At 40.1% G+C, this 18,437-nt stretch overlaps 1 protein-coding gene across 8 annotated transcripts in view; it reads right to left on the reverse strand.

The window, feature by feature from the left end:
• The window catches only part of PARD3 (par-3 family cell polarity regulator), a 735,311-nt gene that overhangs the window by 361,160 nt on the left and 355,714 nt on the right, over window positions 1-18,437 (reverse strand). The window contains exon 1 of one of the 8 annotated variants that reach the window (XM_074984983.1): window positions 6,153-6,204. The exons of the other annotated variants lie outside the window; for them this stretch is intronic. The gene's annotated coding sequence lies outside the window, so the exon portion shown is untranslated. Of the gene's footprint in view, window positions 1-6,152; window positions 6,205-18,437 lie in introns of those variants that run through there. 8 annotated transcript variants of the gene reach the window in all.

The raw sequence follows: 18,437 nt of genomic DNA on the forward strand, positions 1-18,437 counted from the left end.
AATGTGCTTAATGTGATCAAACTAGCATTCCTGCCAATACCCTTTAATTTCATCCAAAGCAATAAAAAAAATTCAATAAAAAAAGCATTTAATGCAAAATCTAACAAAAGCATTTACATCCAGAAGTTGTTTGTTTATATCAAAAAAAGATTTGATAAAAAGTTAAACAGGATGTATTTAAAACTTCAAATTGTGAAGGACAAGATTTTTCTTATTGCGTAATTGCTTTAAATGCTTTTGTTAAAAATGTGTAAGTGCGCAGATGAGTAAAGAAGAGAGAAATCCCAGTGAAACTGAAACAAAAATTAAATCACAGAGACGAAAAAACAAGAAAGATAGAAGACAGATGGTAAAAGCTGGCAACAATAAGTACGAAAATCATATTCCTAAGTACCAAGAGCTACAGTGATTTCAAAATATTACTCCTTGAGGGCTCGTCCACAGTAGCCCCCTCCTTCAAAGCAAGCCTGGTCGGTGAATAGCAATGAGGTGCAGCATTGCATATGCAGCACCTCATTAGCGTAATTCATGCCTGCAAACTTCAAAGTTGCTAACTTCGAAGTGCTGGCAAGCAGCGTAGCAGTGGGCATGTCGAAGTACCCACACACCTTTCAAGTTCCTTTACTTCCAAAACATATTGGGAGCATTTTGGGAGTAAGGCAACTTTGAAGTTGTGCAGGTACTTCGAAGGACCCACAGCTAGACTGCTTGCACATGCTTCAAAGTTAGAAACTTCGAAGTTTGCGTGGTGAGAATTATGCTAATTATGTGCTGCACATGCAGCCCAGCACCTCATTGCTATTCACCAACCAGGCTTGTTTCTATGTCCCCCTTGAAAGAGGGGTCTAGTGTAGATGACTCCTGATATAAAGACACTCATCCCAGATTGTGATTTTGGGGCCGCTCTACTGGCTATTACCTCATGTGAAGCACAAGAGCCCTAGATCATTTATTTTTTTACTAGGGTTGCCAACCCTCCAGGATCGGTCTGGAATTTCCTGGAATCAACATTAATCTCTCAAATATCAAGCAGTCCTGTAGCACCTTAGAGACAAACAAACTGATTAGGTCATGTGGGTCCTACCCATAAACACTCACTGTCTAATATATGTGTTAGTCTCTAAGGTGCTACAGGAGTGCTTGTTACTTATAAATCCACAGACTAACACAGCTACCTCTCTCAGACTATCAATCTCCCAGTGATTATTGAAAGCAATCGCAGAGATTTTAATAGGTTATTTTAAGAGAATGATATTACATTATGTTGCGGGGTAAAATGCTCTACCAGAATACCTTCAGTCACAGTTGGCAGCTCTATCTTGTACAAAGAAAAATGGTGTGACAGACACGGTGATATTGCCACTGCCAGTCTTCTAAAGTACATGAGAAGAAAGCTAAGCTATGAAACACAGTGAATTTATGTCTTACAGTAAAACCTTTTTTTTGGGGGGAAAAAAAAAGAAATGCTGTGTAAATGAGATAGAGGTGACTCAAAACTCATTTGCAGATTTATATTATTACAGGGCTTAGCATGATTCGGTTATCCAAGATTTTTTCAATTTTCTTCTTGGAAGTTTAATGCTCCAGATGGAAGCAAGACCATGTTTCCAAAGTTCTGTATTGTTAAATGTTGTTACTTTAATAACTTTACTGATCTTTAACCTTATTTAGAGTATGATTTCAATCACAAGAATTACCTTAAAAGCTAATGCATTTGAGAGCATTAGCATAATCTCAGAAAGAGGGAAATAGCCTGCCTATGATATAAAAATTAAGAACCTACAGGTACCGTGTTAAGTTTGAAATTCTCCAATTTCTTTGTGTTAAAAATAATAAAAATTAAACTTAGCTAAGTACAATTACTTTTTAAAAATACATTACAGAAAATAAACATTCCAGCGTCCTTAAATTCTATTGCACTGTTGCTTGATATCCCAGAATACAAGAATTGTACCAGATCTCCATCAACTCAACATGATGATATTTCCTTTTGAGAATGAGGAATGAAACATAATGGCTTTTGGTGTCAAGGGGCGGGGCAGGGAACCACACACTATGGATTGAAACTCTCTAATCTAGAACACTGTTGCCTGGAAAACTCTAACGCAGCATGATTTTAGTTAGCTGGGGAACCGCTTACAGGAGTGGCCAAGTTTCCCGGGGTCCCATAACATTTATTTACGGCCACCAGTCCTGGCTCTCAGTTCTGTCCTTTTACAGTAAACTCTGTTTTATCCAGTATTTCTTCGACTGGAACTCTCAAATAACCAGCACAAACATATGAGCACATAAGCAATCCCAAGCCCCTTGGGGCCAGCCCACTCAGTACTTACCATGCCTCCCTCCAAGCTGCCAGAGCAGCTCCCAACCCTGGGGCTGCTGGGGTTCTTCTGCCCTGGTCCCAGGGCTGGAGCTGCTGATGGGAGCTCCGCCCCCTACTGGCTCCTGGCCCCCGATTTTCCAAGGTTCCCCTGCCCTGGGTTTGCTAGGGTTCCCCTGGCCCTGTCCAGTCCCAGGGCTGGAGCTTCTGGCAGAGCTGTGTGCCCTTGCCAACTCCCAGCCCTGGACCCGTCGGAATTCCTCCAGTCCCGTCTGGCTGCCCTGGGATGGAGCTGATTGCAGGACTCTGCACCCCAGTCAGCTCCCAGCTGTACGGATGGCTAGGTCCCACATCCCCCCACCCCCCGAGGGATCCAGAGCTGTTCTTTATTATCCAGAATATTTGAACATTGAGCAACCTCCCAGTACCGGGGATGACAGATATGAAAGTTTTACTGTAGCTGTCATTTGTCTTCTAAGAGTCCAGTTAAGTAGAGGAAATGTTACTAATGTGCTAGAAAACATTCACCTCCCATCATCTGGCAAATTGTCTCATCTGGAACCAATCAAGTCCTGGGTGTGCCAGATGAGAGAGGTTCAACCTGTACCTAAACAGAAAACATTGGCTTGTTAGCTGCATTTGGCAGCAAAGACAATTAAAATGGGCCCATCTTACTGCTGAGTCACAAAGGGAGAAAAATCACTAGTTTTCAAAAATATCAGAGTAAGTGAGAAAAGGAAAATACCCTCAAACTGCAAAATACAAATGCATTTACCAGCACTGAATACCTATTGTGAAGAAAAAAGGCATATGGATAAAAATAAATAAGTTACCAATGACTGACTTTTCCCAACAAAAATCATGGTTAAAAATCTATTAATGATATATTCACAGCCATTCCCAAATTGAAAAGTAGTAGTTATTAATATGTTAAATGGTTCAGCATAACTTCTATACACTGAGAGTTGCCCGAAATGTTATTTAAGATAAATTTATGTATAAATACTGACTGCAAAATAAGACGACAAAAACCAGAACTATACAAAGAGAAGAAGAAAAATTTAACATCCACCACAGCTGACAACCAGACAGGTATGTGCAGTGTTGTTGTAGCCATGTTCACCATGCAATATTGAAGAAGGAAGGCGTGGACCATCTGCTGTTGATGACAGATGGCTTTTGAGCCACACAGAGCAGATCTTCAGCTCTGGAAAACTGCTTCAAGATGGGTCTACACTAGAGTCAGGTTGAAATAAGGCAGTGTTGCTCCTGCCAGTGTAAGTGGCCCACTACATTCACTTAGGTTGATATAGTTAGATTAACACAGTGTCAAGTGTAGACACTATTTTGCTTACACCAGACAGTTCTAGCAGTCAGTCTCATAACTGGGGCCTCCATCTGTCAGTGCCCCACAATGGCAGCTGATCTGAGCACCCTGGCGAGGAGCTAGTGTGGACATACAAAACCCACACAATTATTGCAGAGGTTCTATATAACTTAAGGGTGTAGCTATATGTTCAGTGTTGCAGTAGTGTAGCTGTACCACTACAGTTGTATGGGTGCAGCAAGTACAGCGAAGATGCTCTGTAGTGATAGGAGACAGGTTTCTAGGTAAAGAGAAATCTTCTATCAACTTAAAAATCCCACGTCCATGAACAGCATGAGCTATGTTTGCAGGGGAAGCTCTCCCACTGACACAGTGACGTGCACATCAACGCTTATATTGGTGTTAACCATGTCGCTTGGAGTGGGAATGGGAGTGGAATATTCACAGTGCTGAGCAATGTAAGATATGCCAACCTAGGCTGTGATGCAGACAGACAAATCAACTTAATTTGGTACTGAAAAATTTCCCTCAGTGTATCACAGTGAAATAGAAGAAGGAAGAGATTATTTAGTGTAAGTAATGAACACATTTTTCAAGGGACCATTCCTCCAGTCACAGGGAGGAAAGGAAGGGGAGGCAGATGGTGGGGAGGGGTTGTTAATCTACAACCCACTAACATCCCCAGCTGCCTTTTTTTAAATTTATGCTAAACAATCTGTTTTACCTTTTATTTAGCTGTGACACTTTGTAGTCTACCCAAACCTGAAGAGTTCTGCTAAGCTTGAAAGCTTGTCTCTCTCATCAATAGAAGATGGTTCATTCAAGATATCAGAGAGGTAACCATGTTTGTCTGTGTCTTCAAAAACAGCAAGAAGTCCTGTGGCACCTTACAGACTAACATATTTTGAAGCATAAGCTTTTGTGGACAAAAACCCACTTCATCAGATCCCCTTATTATTTTGCATGCATCTGATGAAGCAGGTCTTTGTCCACAAAAGCTTATGCTTCAAAATATGTTCGTCTATAAGGTGCCACAGGACTTCATATTCTTTTTCATTCAACCTATTACCTCCCTCAGCTTTTCTCTTGAGCTAAATAAATCATTTAACAGAATCCGCTGAAGTTGGTCTATGGAATGTATCTTCTTTGGATAAGGCAAGAAAGACAGTATTATAATAGGATAGTAAATTACAGAACTTCAATCTTTCTTGTTTTCCATGCACAACACAATTTAGACAATGCTCTTGTGCATTCAGAAACTGCCAACATCACTTCCAAAGGAAACACAAACTTGATGTGACTTGGGACTCCCATGCTAGAAACTTCAAGCCTAATGTCTTTAGTGGGATTTGCCTTTATTGGTATGTCAATTATTAGTAGATAAATAGTCTTCCCCCAAAGATCGGTTCTCAGGCCAGTATTGTTCAACATCTTTGTTAATGATCTGCACGAGGGGATGGATTGCATCCTCAGCAAATTTGCAGAAGATACTTAGCTAAGGGGACAGGAAGATATATTGGAGGGTAAGGATAGGGTCCAGAGTGACCTAGACAAATTGGAGGATTGGGCCAAAAAAAATCTGATGAAGTCAAACAAGAAGAGGTGCACAGTCCTGCACTTGAGACAGAAGAATCCTAAGCTCTGTTACAGTCTGGGTGCCAACTGACTAAGTAGCAGTGCAGAAGAAAAGGACCTGGGGATTATGATGGATGAGAGGCTGGATAAGAGTCAACAGTGTGCCCTTGTAGCTAAGAACACAAAAGGCATAGTGGGGTGCCTTAGGAGAAACATTTCCAGCACATCTAGAGAAGCTGTTATTCCCCTCTATTCGGCAATGGTGAGGCCACATCTGGAGTGTTGCATCCAGTTCTGGGTCTCCCAGTATGGAAAGGATGTGGACGCTGTCAGGGTAAATTTAGAAAGGCTCCAGAACTCAACTCAGCTGCTTAGCCAAAGGCTTTAAGCCAGGCCACAGGCTTCAGGTAACTGTGCAACAAGCAAGGCTGAAGACAAGCAGGAAATATGCTAAATCACATATACAACTGCAAGCTATGGAAGCTATACTCTATTAAGACTTTGCCAGTTAAGCTGATGCTTTTATACTTGCTGATGTTACAGTATTATATTTTATATCAAATAATAAGTAAAGCAAATAAGCAGAGGCTAGCCAATGGGGATAAGGGCACATAATCAGGTGATTGTGCCAACCTTTAAACCACGAATTGAAAACTGCCATCACAGCAAAAATTAGCATAAAGTGAGAAAACAGAATAATAAGTTATTAGCATGGAAAGCATAAAAACAAAACAATAAGTTAAGTATTTAGCATGGGAAGCGTAAAAATGAAATAATGAGGCAAAAAATTAGCACAGTGAGAGAAAAAAATGGCATAGTGAGAGAGGAAAATCCCAGAATATGATTATGAGCCACACGTATAACAGACCTCATTGGCCAGTCACTCATTGCGAGCTTGAGGACAAGGTACCTTAAGGACATTAAGCTTACCACTCAGGGACGCTTGACAGGACGGCTGAGCGCTGCCTTTGCTGGTCCAGACAACAAGATACGGAGACCTTCCACAACGTCCGTACACCGGATTGCCTAAGTACGTCTACGTTCCGTGAGGACTCAGCTTAGGTAAGATGTCAGCCGGCTAGGGGATCAGGCCCCAGTCGTTAGTAACAGCTCTAAGGAGCAGTAAAATAGGCCTAAATAAATGCAACCTGGAACCAATACCGCCCTCAGAGACAAAGGAATTAGGGGAACCTCTGGTAGAGGGCCCTCACTGTAAAAGCTGATAACGATCAGCCTCCTTAGACCACCTTGGCCCTGGAAACTCTGCATCTTTAGCTGTGAGGTTAGCTGCAGCACAGTTAGAAAAGAAATAAATGTTCAATGTATCCAGGGATGATCTGGAACAGATTCTCTGTTTGTATTGTTCTCATTCTGTTCTTATCTCTAATATAAATAAACTTTATAAAAAGCAACTAAAAAGCCTTTCGGTATTAATAGTAATCACAGTATTACTAATAACTAACTAAATAAATAAAATATAATAATAAATAATAATAATAATAAAAGGGGTGAAGTCCACACTCGGCCACACAGCCAATAAGACCCCTGCCTTTTACCTCTCACAGATGCATTGGAGCAGGTTCAGCGGAGGGCAACGAAAATCATTAAGGGGCTGGAGCACATGACCTATAAGTAGAGACTGAGAGATTTGGGCTTATTTAGTTTGCAGAAGAAAAGACTGAGGGACAATTTGATAACGGCCTTCAACTTCCTCAAAGGGGGCTCTAAAGAGAATGAAGAGAGGCTGTTCTCAGTGGTGACATCTAGCAGAATGAGGAGCAATGGTCTGAAGTTACAGAGGGAGAGGTGTAATTTGGATATTAGGAAAAATTATTTCACCAGGAGGGCGGCGAAGCACTGGAATGTACTACTGAGAGAGGTGGTGGAATCTTCATCCCTAGAGGTTTTTAAGTCACAGCTTGATAACAGTCACGGCCGGAATGATTTCATTGGGGTTGATCCTGCTTTGGACAAGGGGCTGGACTAGATAACCTCCTGAGGTCACTTCCAGCCCTAGAATTCTACGAGTCTATGAAAACATTCACCAGTTCCTAATATATCTAAACCCCTCCTCCCTACACAAATGCCTCATCCATGGATTAAGACTGCACTTATACCTAAGTACCTCTGCATGTAGAATTGGAATAGCATTTCAGAGACAGAATGCTTCCATGGAGGTCCTGAACTTGAATCTTTCATTAGCTACCTAAATTTGGTCTTCAGGACATCACTCTGACCGTTCCCTAGCTCAGTGATATTTATATATGAGATCTTCATATACGTTATAAAAATATGCTTATTTATATTAATGACATAACAGACATACTTCATGCAAGTTTGTTCCTGTAAGGTATTACTGTAAAGGTTATGATTTACACAACGTTATTATGCTATTTGTATTCATACGTCATTTTTGTATTTAAAGTTAGCAATATTAACCTGTGTGCCTGGATTTCATATGTATTCATATGCTTTGGGTTACTTCCACTCCCACTATTGACACCTCAGGGGCAACAATGGAAAAGCCAGACTAAGCTAATGGCCCAGCAGCAAAGCAAATAAACATGTGAAATGGCTTGGCATTCCTGTGAACTAATGCTACTCACTCATGGACAAGAGTGTCAAATGATCTGATCACCTGATAATAACCTGTATCCTGGTCTGTTGATCTGTTCTACAGGAATCAGACAAATGATTTCCACCTGATGGAAATTCCATACAAGGCAGGGGGAAAAAGAACAATAATACTCTTCAGCTTGCTTTACATGCACCTCCTCAACCCAAAGAGATACTTGACAACAGCTGAACACAAACAGATTGCAACTCAGTGAGAAGGACTGCTGAACCTAGGCGAAGAGTTACCTGGGCAGAAAAGCACTCTATCAAAAAAAAAGTGAGAAATTATTTATAATCAGTTTTTTAGTGAACCTATTTTAGACTGCATGTTTTGTGTTATTTTCTTGGTATTCTGCTTTGTTCTGTTTGCTTCCTCTTTGACTACAGGTTGAACCTATCTAGACCAGCACCCTTAGGACATGACCAGTGCTGAATGACAGAATTTGCCGAATCACAGGAGGTAAATATTATCTAGCAGTATTACCAACACTTTCCCTGCAAACTGGGCTCTTAGATGACATGTAGGAGTAAATTACAGCTAAATAACTGCTCACAGAACTGAGATCCAGTACTGGGGACTGTTACCAAATTTTATGAGACAACAGGAAATTTGGCCACGCGCAGGACAAGTGGGCATCTGGCTAACTAAAATCATGCTGGACTACAGACGTTAACCAATGCAATAGTGCCAGACTAGAGAGGTTCCACCTCTACTTAAAATACACCTTTTCAGAGCTGTTAGTTATTTTGGTTTATAAAATAAACAAGTTTATGTAGTTGCCTGTCCTAAGGTTCTTCCCTCCAGAAACTATTTTATTGTCCTGACTGGGACTAACAGGATACGCTTACTAGCATAGTTCAACACAAATTTCCAGGATCCCACCTGATGCTAGAGCAGTGTTTCCCAGTAATTGGCCACAGAACCCTTTTAAACTCAAAAGAATTTTGTGGAACCCCATTCCCAGGATCTACACCTGTTGGCCCCCAAACCTGCTCCCCATCTCTAGGCTTTACCTGCCTCAGCCCTCAGCTCCCAATTCCCTTATTTCCAAGTTTTATCCCCCATCCCACCCACACGACGCATCCCCAGGCTTAACCCTTCTCAGCCCTAAACCAACCTCCAGGACTAACCCATCTATGGTTCTGGCTGTGGAGCCTACGCTTGGTGGCCATGTGCAGCCAGCGGAAAGAAGGCTGGTGTGGAGATGTTCTGCTTGCAGGGGTGAGCCAAGCCACACTCACCCAAGAGGTGTGGCTGCTCAGGTAGTGACGCAAGTGAGAGGCTCTCTGTGGCTCCCTCCCCTGCCACCACTGAAATAATGGAACCAAACTCAGTTGGTTTAATGGCTGGATCCCTCCCGCCACCCTACCGACCATTAAACCAATTAAATTTAGTTCTACCATTTCAGCAGGGGCAAGGCAGAGAGCTGCAGAGGAGTCAGCTATTGTAATGGAATTTTCTTGCAGAACCCTTATTTTCACTTTATGGAACCCCAGGGTTCCACAGAATACCATTTGGGAAACACTGTGCTAGAGTAACAACGGAAAAGCCTTGACATCCATATTATCATGCTGTTAAAGCAGTTTATTTCAGTAGAACAAAGAATATTTAAATTATATTAACAATTTATATGCCTATACGTATACATCCTGCTTCCAAAATAACACTAACCATGTAACCAGTAACTATGAACAATCTAAGTGAAAACAAGCAGAAGTACAATAAGACAGAAGGTGGAAGGTTCAAAAAAGCCCAAAATCTCAGAATGAAGTAACAGAAAGCACCAACTTCTACCTGCTTTCAGTGCAAAACTGCAAACTGTTCAATCTTCACCGAAAATGTTCACAGACTCAAACAAACCTGACTTGTAGGGTTGCTAACTATGACAAACTATTCTAGGAGATTTTTTCCCCCAAACCTGACAATGTTTTTTTGTTAAAATACCTTATTAAAATCTCCAGGTTGCTTTCAATAGTCCCTGGAAGATTAATGCAGATTCCAGGAGACTCCCAGAAAAACTTATGGTTGAAAACCCTACTGGCATGTGATTTGATTTTGCAACAAAAATTGGCAAGATTCCAATGATCTTCAGTTGTTGGTGCCTATACATCAAAAACCAGCTTTCCTTGTGAGGGATTTTACCATGGAAAGATGAAGAGCATGGCAGATCGGAAGTGGGCAGATTCACCTCCATCCTCAGCACAACAGAAGGCATGAACCAGAAATGTGACAGACCGGCAAAGGGGCAGCAAAGAAGGGAAGTGAAATGAATGTAAAGTGCAAGTAGAGGTGTAAGGAAAAATCAGTAATATCTAGTATTAAAAATGCTATCTTTGAAACAAACATGAGATTTGTTTAAAAAATTCCTACAGCATAAATAATTGTTATTAAAAAGCCTTGGTTTAAATTGTTGGAAAAGAAGATGCCTGATGAGTACACTGTGAATTCTAAATGCAATTATGAAAATTGGTTTAATAAACTTAAAACTTTTAACCTTCATGGTCTTGGAAGCTGACACACAGAAACTGCATCTGTTTAAGATTTGTACAAAAGAGTTATAACACACTGAAAAGTTTTGCAGTAATGCAAGCCAATGAAATAAATTATCTTAATTTGGTCAGATCTATATTCATTAGCTGTATAACCCACCAAGGGAATGAAGACAAATTTTAATTTTACTAATGTATTTCACTTAAGCATTACTTTGGCACTATAGTAATTAAGGGCCGTCTTCAGAACTACTCACCCCCTCTTCACTAAGGCCATATCCTCACTGAAGTCCCAATGGGAGCTTAGACTAAGTCAGGCATTCTGAATTGAGCCTCTAACAATTTTAGAGAAATATGGAACTGGTGTTCCACCGGAGCTAGTGTAGAAAATATGAGACACCATAGCCATTTAACTATTAGTGGCATGAATAGCACTGAATAGTAATAATTTACAAAGCACTCCCAGCAAGCCACTTGGCAATGCTGTGCAGTAGCACAAACACATTCTAAAAAGAATTAAAACAACTGTATTGAAAGCCATCCTAGAAAACTTGGAATGAAAGTGAACTAAGGACACAAAAGTAGTAAAGTAATAGAAGTGTCAATAGTATTTGTACACCAAAAGCAATAATGCTAAAAAAATAACTTGCTATGCGGAGGGAGGACAAATAAACTTAATTTTTAAAAGAAGAGAAGGATGAACTCAAATAGGTACCATCTTTCAACAGCACGGCATCAGATATGCACATACACAAAATAAATATCTAATATGTCTCCTTCCTTCCCTCCTCCTCCCCCATATAAGCAAATAGAAACAGGCTTGGGGAGCAGCCTGTAACCAGTACCATACGAGGACAGGGCAAGCAGGGCACTTGCCCTCAGTGCAGCATAATCAGGAGTGCAGCTCCAGTAAATTGCAAGGCCCCTCTCCTGTCACTCTCCAGATTGTCCGTGTCGGCTCCAGCCCTTGACTGGGCAGATAGCATCCAGGAGTTAAAGGGTTAACCCCATCTCCCATGCTGCAGTGCTCAGCCTGCCTGCTCCAACAGGGTATGGGGGCTGAGCTGCTCCAAACATCCAGGGCTGGGCTTCCTGGTTCTGTACCGTTGCCACCTCCATGCGCATCAGGCCAGCACCACCCCTTTGGTAGTCTGGTGTCTGCTCTTATAATGGAAATAAGATCTCTGGCATATTTTTAAAGTTCATTATCATATAATATAAACAACAGAGAGATACACATCTCAGACTGGAATGGACCTCGAGAGGTCATCAAGTCCAGCCCCCTGCCCTTTTGGCAGGAACAAGCACCATCCTTTTTTTTTTTTTTTTTTTTTTAAATCTATTTGCCCCAGATCCCTAAATGGCCCACTAGTAACAGCCCTTCTCACAATCTATTTAGAAGGGACTGTATTAGAAAAATAATTAGAAAAATGTTAAAAATTGGTGGAAATGTAAGATGCTTTAGAAACAGCCATACAATTGGTAAAAACAAAATTTTGAAAACAGTTCTTGATGCTATCTTTTATTGTGCTAGGAATAATACCACTCTTAGAGGAACAAATGGAACCACCTGTCACTCACAAACTGGCCTCTTCCTAAATTTAATGGAATTAATTAGGCACTACGGCCCACACGTATAAAAAGGATTTCATAAGATATTTTACTCCTGTAGGTCAAAATGAATTCATTGCTTTATTAGGAAATAAAGTTGGTTCAGAAATCGTTATTAGAACTAAAAAAAAATCACAATCATATTCATTGTTTGATTGTACTCCCGATAGTAACAGAGAGGTAGCCATGTTAGTCTGTACTCCAACAAAACAAAACAGCAGAAATGTAGCACTTTAAAGACTAACAAAATGATTTATGTGGTGATGAGCTCATCACCAAATAAATCATTTTGTTAGTCTTTAATGTGCTACATTTCTGCTGTTTTGTTGCGCTCCCAATACATCACATAAAGAACAAATATTGCAACTTATGAGATATTTATACATATGGGAAGGAAAGGTTAGGGCTGACGAAAGTTGTGTAGATTTTATAATATCTCATCAAAAACTGGACTTGATTTGTCAACTGAAATTTTGAATGAAGTCAAACAAGATGGACTTGATCTAAACATGTGCGCAGTTAGGGGTATGAGAATGGTACCAACATGGAGGGGATATATAAGGGAATACAGGGCAGAGTAATAATTTAAAGTAAATCATTTAAAGTAAATCATTTCGCCAAATGTATGCCAGGTGGGATATGGCTTAAATTTAGTTTGTTGTCACACTGCCCTAGTATCCACAGATATGATTACATGTTTTGTCACTACACACAGATTTCTTCTTCTTCTATTTTCTTTCAACTTCTACTGCTAGATGGAAATTTTTAACAAAATCTTAAATCTTTCAACAAATTCTGTAAATATTACTCTAAAACAACATGAAAATACCCACTGGTCATCAAAATCTATGGCTACAAAATATACGCATAAAATATGCTCTGCAAAAAATTCCAAAGACACTTTATATCCTGAAACAATTTTCTGCAGCTGAGAGTTTGTCAAATATATAGATTATAAACTTATTTGTAATTTATATGGTTGGAGTAAAATTCTCCAGTATGTAGAAGTTATTAATTTAGCTCTTCAAAAGAAAGATATCACCATTTGTGAAACTGTTAAATTAATTATTGGTTTAAAAAACACAATTAAAGATACCAGAAACTGTACCATTAAAAGATACATTAGACAGAGAAGCACCTGAACTAGCCAATAAATTTTACCTGAGTTACCAACGAAAAGAAGATGAGTTAAAAGATTTGATCTCAATGACCCAGAGGATGAAAATGTTAATTTGACCTCAACTGAAGCTTACATAATGGAGATAAACCAAATATTTGATGCCCTGATTACCCACTGAAATTGGAGATATAGTGCATTAAATTAAACAGCTGATGATTCTTCTTTTTTAACTGGATCAGTTATCCAAGAACTGGATATTTCTGAGTTTAAAAAATGTGATTAATTTAGCAATGAAATATCAGATTGATTTTAGTAGTAATGAATTCTGTATTGAAATCAAAAGTTTCAAACATATCACATCCTCAGTTTCAAACTATCATCAGCCTCATCTCTTAATATATCACTATCATTTTTTTTTCTTCTGGTACTTGCAGCGCCGAGTACCATCACATTGGCAGCCTCAGCTGCAGGATTGGCTGGGGAGAGGGGTGAGGAGCAGGCTGAGTACCTGCTCCTGGTTTCCTCCCCCAAACCCCTCCTCTTTTTTTTTTTTAAAAACAAACAAAAAAAAAGCACCAACTATAATGAATATATGACTGCTCACTTGTAGAGTCATATCCAAATTTATCAATTACTCTCAGGATATTCCTTACTTTGACAGTAACTACAGCTAGCAAAGAATGAAGCTTCAGTAAGCTAATGTTTATAAAAAATTACTTACATTCTAGTATTGGGCAGCAGAAGTTATCATGACTGTCATTTCTCTGTATAGCACATGAAATATCCCAAACAATGGATTTCAATGCTAGAACTGATGAGTTTGCCATCCTAAAGGTGTGTAAAGTAACTTTATAGTAAGCATTAGAATGATTTTGTAATTGATTATATGTTCCTTTATATTATTGTTTAAGAATCACATTGTATTTATTGTTATTTCAATCATCTATGTAAAATAAGATTCTAATATTGAAAATATTTTTGTTCTACCGTGCATTACTATACTAATTAACATTTTGTAGATTTTTTTCTTGACGTTAAGATAAATAAATATTAGTAAACTAGAGACTTTTTTAATTTGGAGAAGAGGGGACACAAAACTAATATTTTGCCCTAGGTGCAAAAATACCTAGTCAGGGCTCTCTACCTGAAACTCAGGCTTAATTTGGATCACTAGTGCTACTCTGCATCCCCAGCAGCAACGAAGGGTCCTGTGGCACCTTATAGACTAACAGAAAAGTTTAGAGCATGAGCTTTCGTGAGTTAACTCACTTCTTCAGATGCTGGTCTGCATCCCCAGGAGGCTGATTTCCAAGCAATAAGAGTCATGTTCAGAGTTTAGGGCACTTGAGTTTTAAAATTCACAAAATGGTGGAAACTTTGCCAGCCCCGGTGGGTGGTAATGGAGTTGTGGGTCTCATGGTCTGGATTGTGGGGAAGAGAAACCCAAGGCTGGAATCTGCAGCCAGAGAGCTGAAAAAGACATGGAGGACCCTGAGTCTGGGGGTGATAAAAGCTGACCTCCAGGTCAGGAGACTGTTGGCAAGATCCACCCCTCCCCAAAACCAGTGCTGGCAGACGGGAGAAAGTGCAGCTAAAGGGGGAGGTGTGAGGCACTGGAGGAAACCAGTTTTGGGATATGGGTAAAGGGCCCTGATGGAGACTGGCTGCTGGCACTCACCAGTGCTGGGGGGGCGGGAGGGACTCACTAGACTGGTGGAGGGTTCCACTTCCACAATAAGGCAGGCTCTGTTCCTCCAAGGCAGAAGCCTGGAAAGGCGAGGCTGGGCAGACCAAACTGTTCTGTGAAAATGTCTGCTGGCGTACTGCAGCAGAGGAATACCAGGACCCTATGACAGCCCACAGGCGATCCTGGCTACCAGAAATAAAATGGAAGAGTTCAAGCCCAGGGGTGGAGGCAAACAAATACAAATAAATGAGAGCATCAGAAAGCAACCCCTGCTGTGGACACCAGGCCCATCCTCCCCTGCAAGGCACCTGGCCTGGAGCAGCTGCCCACCTTGACCTATGAGGGGACAGCTCTGTTCCTAATATAAACTAAAGCCCCACTCTACCATGCTAGGGGGAAAAAAACAAAAAAACAATACACACAACTGTTATGCAAACTGGATAATGCATAAACTTTCAGGCAGACCTGATTAACCATTTTATCAAATATTTCAGGAACTTCATCATTTTTTCACCTAGGACGTATGTGTACTGAGCTCTAAATACTTGCTTTCTTTATAGAATTATCTCACAATTCAGAATGCAATTCTTCCTTAGCACGTATTGATGCACCCCCTCCCCGACAGACATTTCTATTTTGATCTTTAAAAAGTTAAACATAGAAAAATATATAAATACACACATACGTGCAAGTAGATAGATGGGGTTACACGCACAGTCATTTTCATCTAAGCCTATGACATAATGACTAATTCCACTACTTCACATGTAAACTTAGAAAATGGTAACGCACAACCTTATTTTAAGGCCCACAGAAAATACATGCTGTGCAATGCTTAATTTATATTTCAAATCTCTGGATCTGATTCACTATCAATACTATGCGGATGCAATATAAAGAGAAGCCTATTTTTCCGGTTCTGTTGGAAAACATAAGTTACTGACAGTCTTATCTCTGATCCCATGACCTGTCCATAACTCAAGTTTTTTGTTTTAGCAAATGATTTTCAGAGTTTGAGCATCCAGTCTAACTATCTTTGTAACACTTCCCCCCAGGTGGCTGCACAGGAAGTACAGTCAAATCAGTTAACAGGATACAACTTTTTCCTTGCCTGCTGTTTGGCTCCAATTAGTAAAAGATAACATTGCAGCAAACTACATTTGGTTTTATGAACATTATTTGGACTTTCCCCTCACCCACAAAATGAACAATCAAATTCACAATAATTGTTAGAAGCACAAATAGTGTTCATAAAACCAAACAGAACCCTTAATTGGGCACAGACCAATTCCCTAAACTGTTACAAAGTGGGAACATCAAACAGGAACAAAGGATTCCACTAATAATCTCACAATCTCACTAACGACAATCTTTAACAATCTACACCCCACCATCAATTTATGCCTGGATTACGCCACACGAGAGATACATTTCCTGGACACTACAGTACTTATAGAGGATGGCCTGATCAGCACCACACTGTACCAAAAACCTACTGATCACTATACTTATCTACACCCTTCTAGTTTCCATCCTGCACACGTGACTAGATCCATTGTTTACAGTCAAGCTCTTAGGTACAATCTCTGATCCAACTGACAGACACTAAAAAGTACAAGAACTTTACCAAATATTCATAAACCTGAATTACCCACCAGGAGAAGTAAAAAACAAATCAACAGGGCCAGACGAATACCCAGAGACCAGCTACTCCAAGATCAGCCCAAAAAAGCCAAGAACAGAACACCACTGGTCATCACCTACAGCCCCCAACTCAGACCACTGCAATGAATTATTAAAGACCTACAACCTATCCTTAATTAGGATGCCACACTCCAGAAGGCCCTGGGTGACATGCCCGTTCTCTTCTACAGACAACCTCCCAACCTCATGAGGATCCTCACTAACAGCCACAGTCTATACCCCAGGAATACCAGTCCTGGAGCCTTTCCTTGCAACAAAGCCCGCTGCCAGCTTTGTCCACATATCTTCTCTGGAAATACCATCACTGGACCTAACCAGCTTACTCACAGAATCACGGGCACTTTCTCATGTTCCTCCACTAACATCATATATGCCATCATGTGCCAACAATGCCCAGATGCTTTGTATATTGGACAGACTTCTAACTCCCTTAGACAAAGGGTCAATGGGCACAAAACAGACATCAAAACACTCCAGATCCACAAACCAGTTAGTCAACATTTTAATGGAATACGGCATTCTGTCAATGACCTAAAGGAATGTGTGTTACTGAAAAGGAATTATCACACCGTTTTGGAAAGAGAAACATCTGAGATGGCTTTTATATTCAAATTCGGCACATTAACACATAGTTTAAATTGTGATGGGAACTTTGAGTCACTATAGGGGCTCGTCTGCATACTTGGCTCAATCTAATTCTTGACCTTCCCCCCCACCCCTCCACTCTCTGATTTGCTCACCTTGATTATCTTTTTCTGATTTGTCTTACTGTTTTTGGTTCTCTGTGCCTTAAATATTGAGTCTGTTCTGGTCTGAATAAGTGGGTCTGTCCCAAGAAAGCTCACCTAATAAACCATTTTGCTAGTCTTTAAAGTGCTACTTGACTGCTTTTTTTTTTTTTTTTTTTTATACCAGGATCATGTTCACCCTTTTAGCTGTAGCATCACGCTGGGAGCTCATGTTCAACTGTAACAGCAACGAAGGGTCCTGTGGCACCTTACAGTCTAACAGAAAAGTTTTGAGCATGAGCTTTCATGAGCACAGACTCACGTCATCAGATGCATGTTCAACTGGTTATCTACCATGGCCATTAAGCCATTTTCTAAGTCACTCTTTTCAGGATACAGTCCCCTCATATTCTGTGTTATCTACCAACTTTGGTAATACACAATCCCTATAAGTTATTGTTGATAAAAAAGAGTCAGACCATTTCTTCAAATAATCATCATTCTCCATGTTCACATATAGAAATATCTCACAAAAAATAATCCACATCAACTTGATTAACTATTCAAAGTACCTAGATTACTCTCAGCAGATTCAACCATGTCTGTCTTGACCAGAAACGTTTATAAAATGTACTGGTCAATTTTCTTCCTTCATTAATTTCCTGAATGAACTTTGTTTTAATACCAATGCTAGTTTTCTTTTGATGTGAAAAGCTTCAGCCTTCATCAATTCCTTCTTAGTAGATTATTTCCTTCATCCTTCCAGGAGTGAATGCAATCATTCTCAGTTATGATTCAACTACAGACACCCTGAATGCAAATACTTATCTACTTTAAATGTAAATATCTCAAATCTTGCTGCAAATGAGTCTTACACTTAAAAAATCCCTTAAGGCTCTCTGCTCAAAATCATTTATTCTCAAATATGATTGAAATATAATCTGTTCATCTACTTGTACTTTATCTGAATCATTTATCTTTCACTTATTTCAGGCTAAGGTTGAAACTGTAATATGGCTTGTCCATAGTCCACAAAACATAATTTGAGTTTTTCTGGTGCTGAGCTGACCCGCACTGCTTCTGGCAGTTCTCACTGCCCAGGAACAGTGAACTGCAGCCAACAGGGGCTGTGAGTGGCCATTTCTGCGGAAGCTTCTTGAGGCCTGCCAAGAACTAATCCTGCTGAACTGCATCTGGCCCTCTGGCTGATTATCACCCACCCCAGTGTAGTCATGCAGATGTCCCTGGGACTGAATTAG

Source organism: Carettochelys insculpta, chromosome 2 (assembly GCF_033958435.1).
Source record: "Carettochelys insculpta isolate YL-2023 chromosome 2, ASM3395843v1, whole genome shotgun sequence".
Classification (NCBI taxonomy): Eukaryota; Metazoa; Chordata; order Testudines; family Carettochelyidae; genus Carettochelys; species Carettochelys insculpta.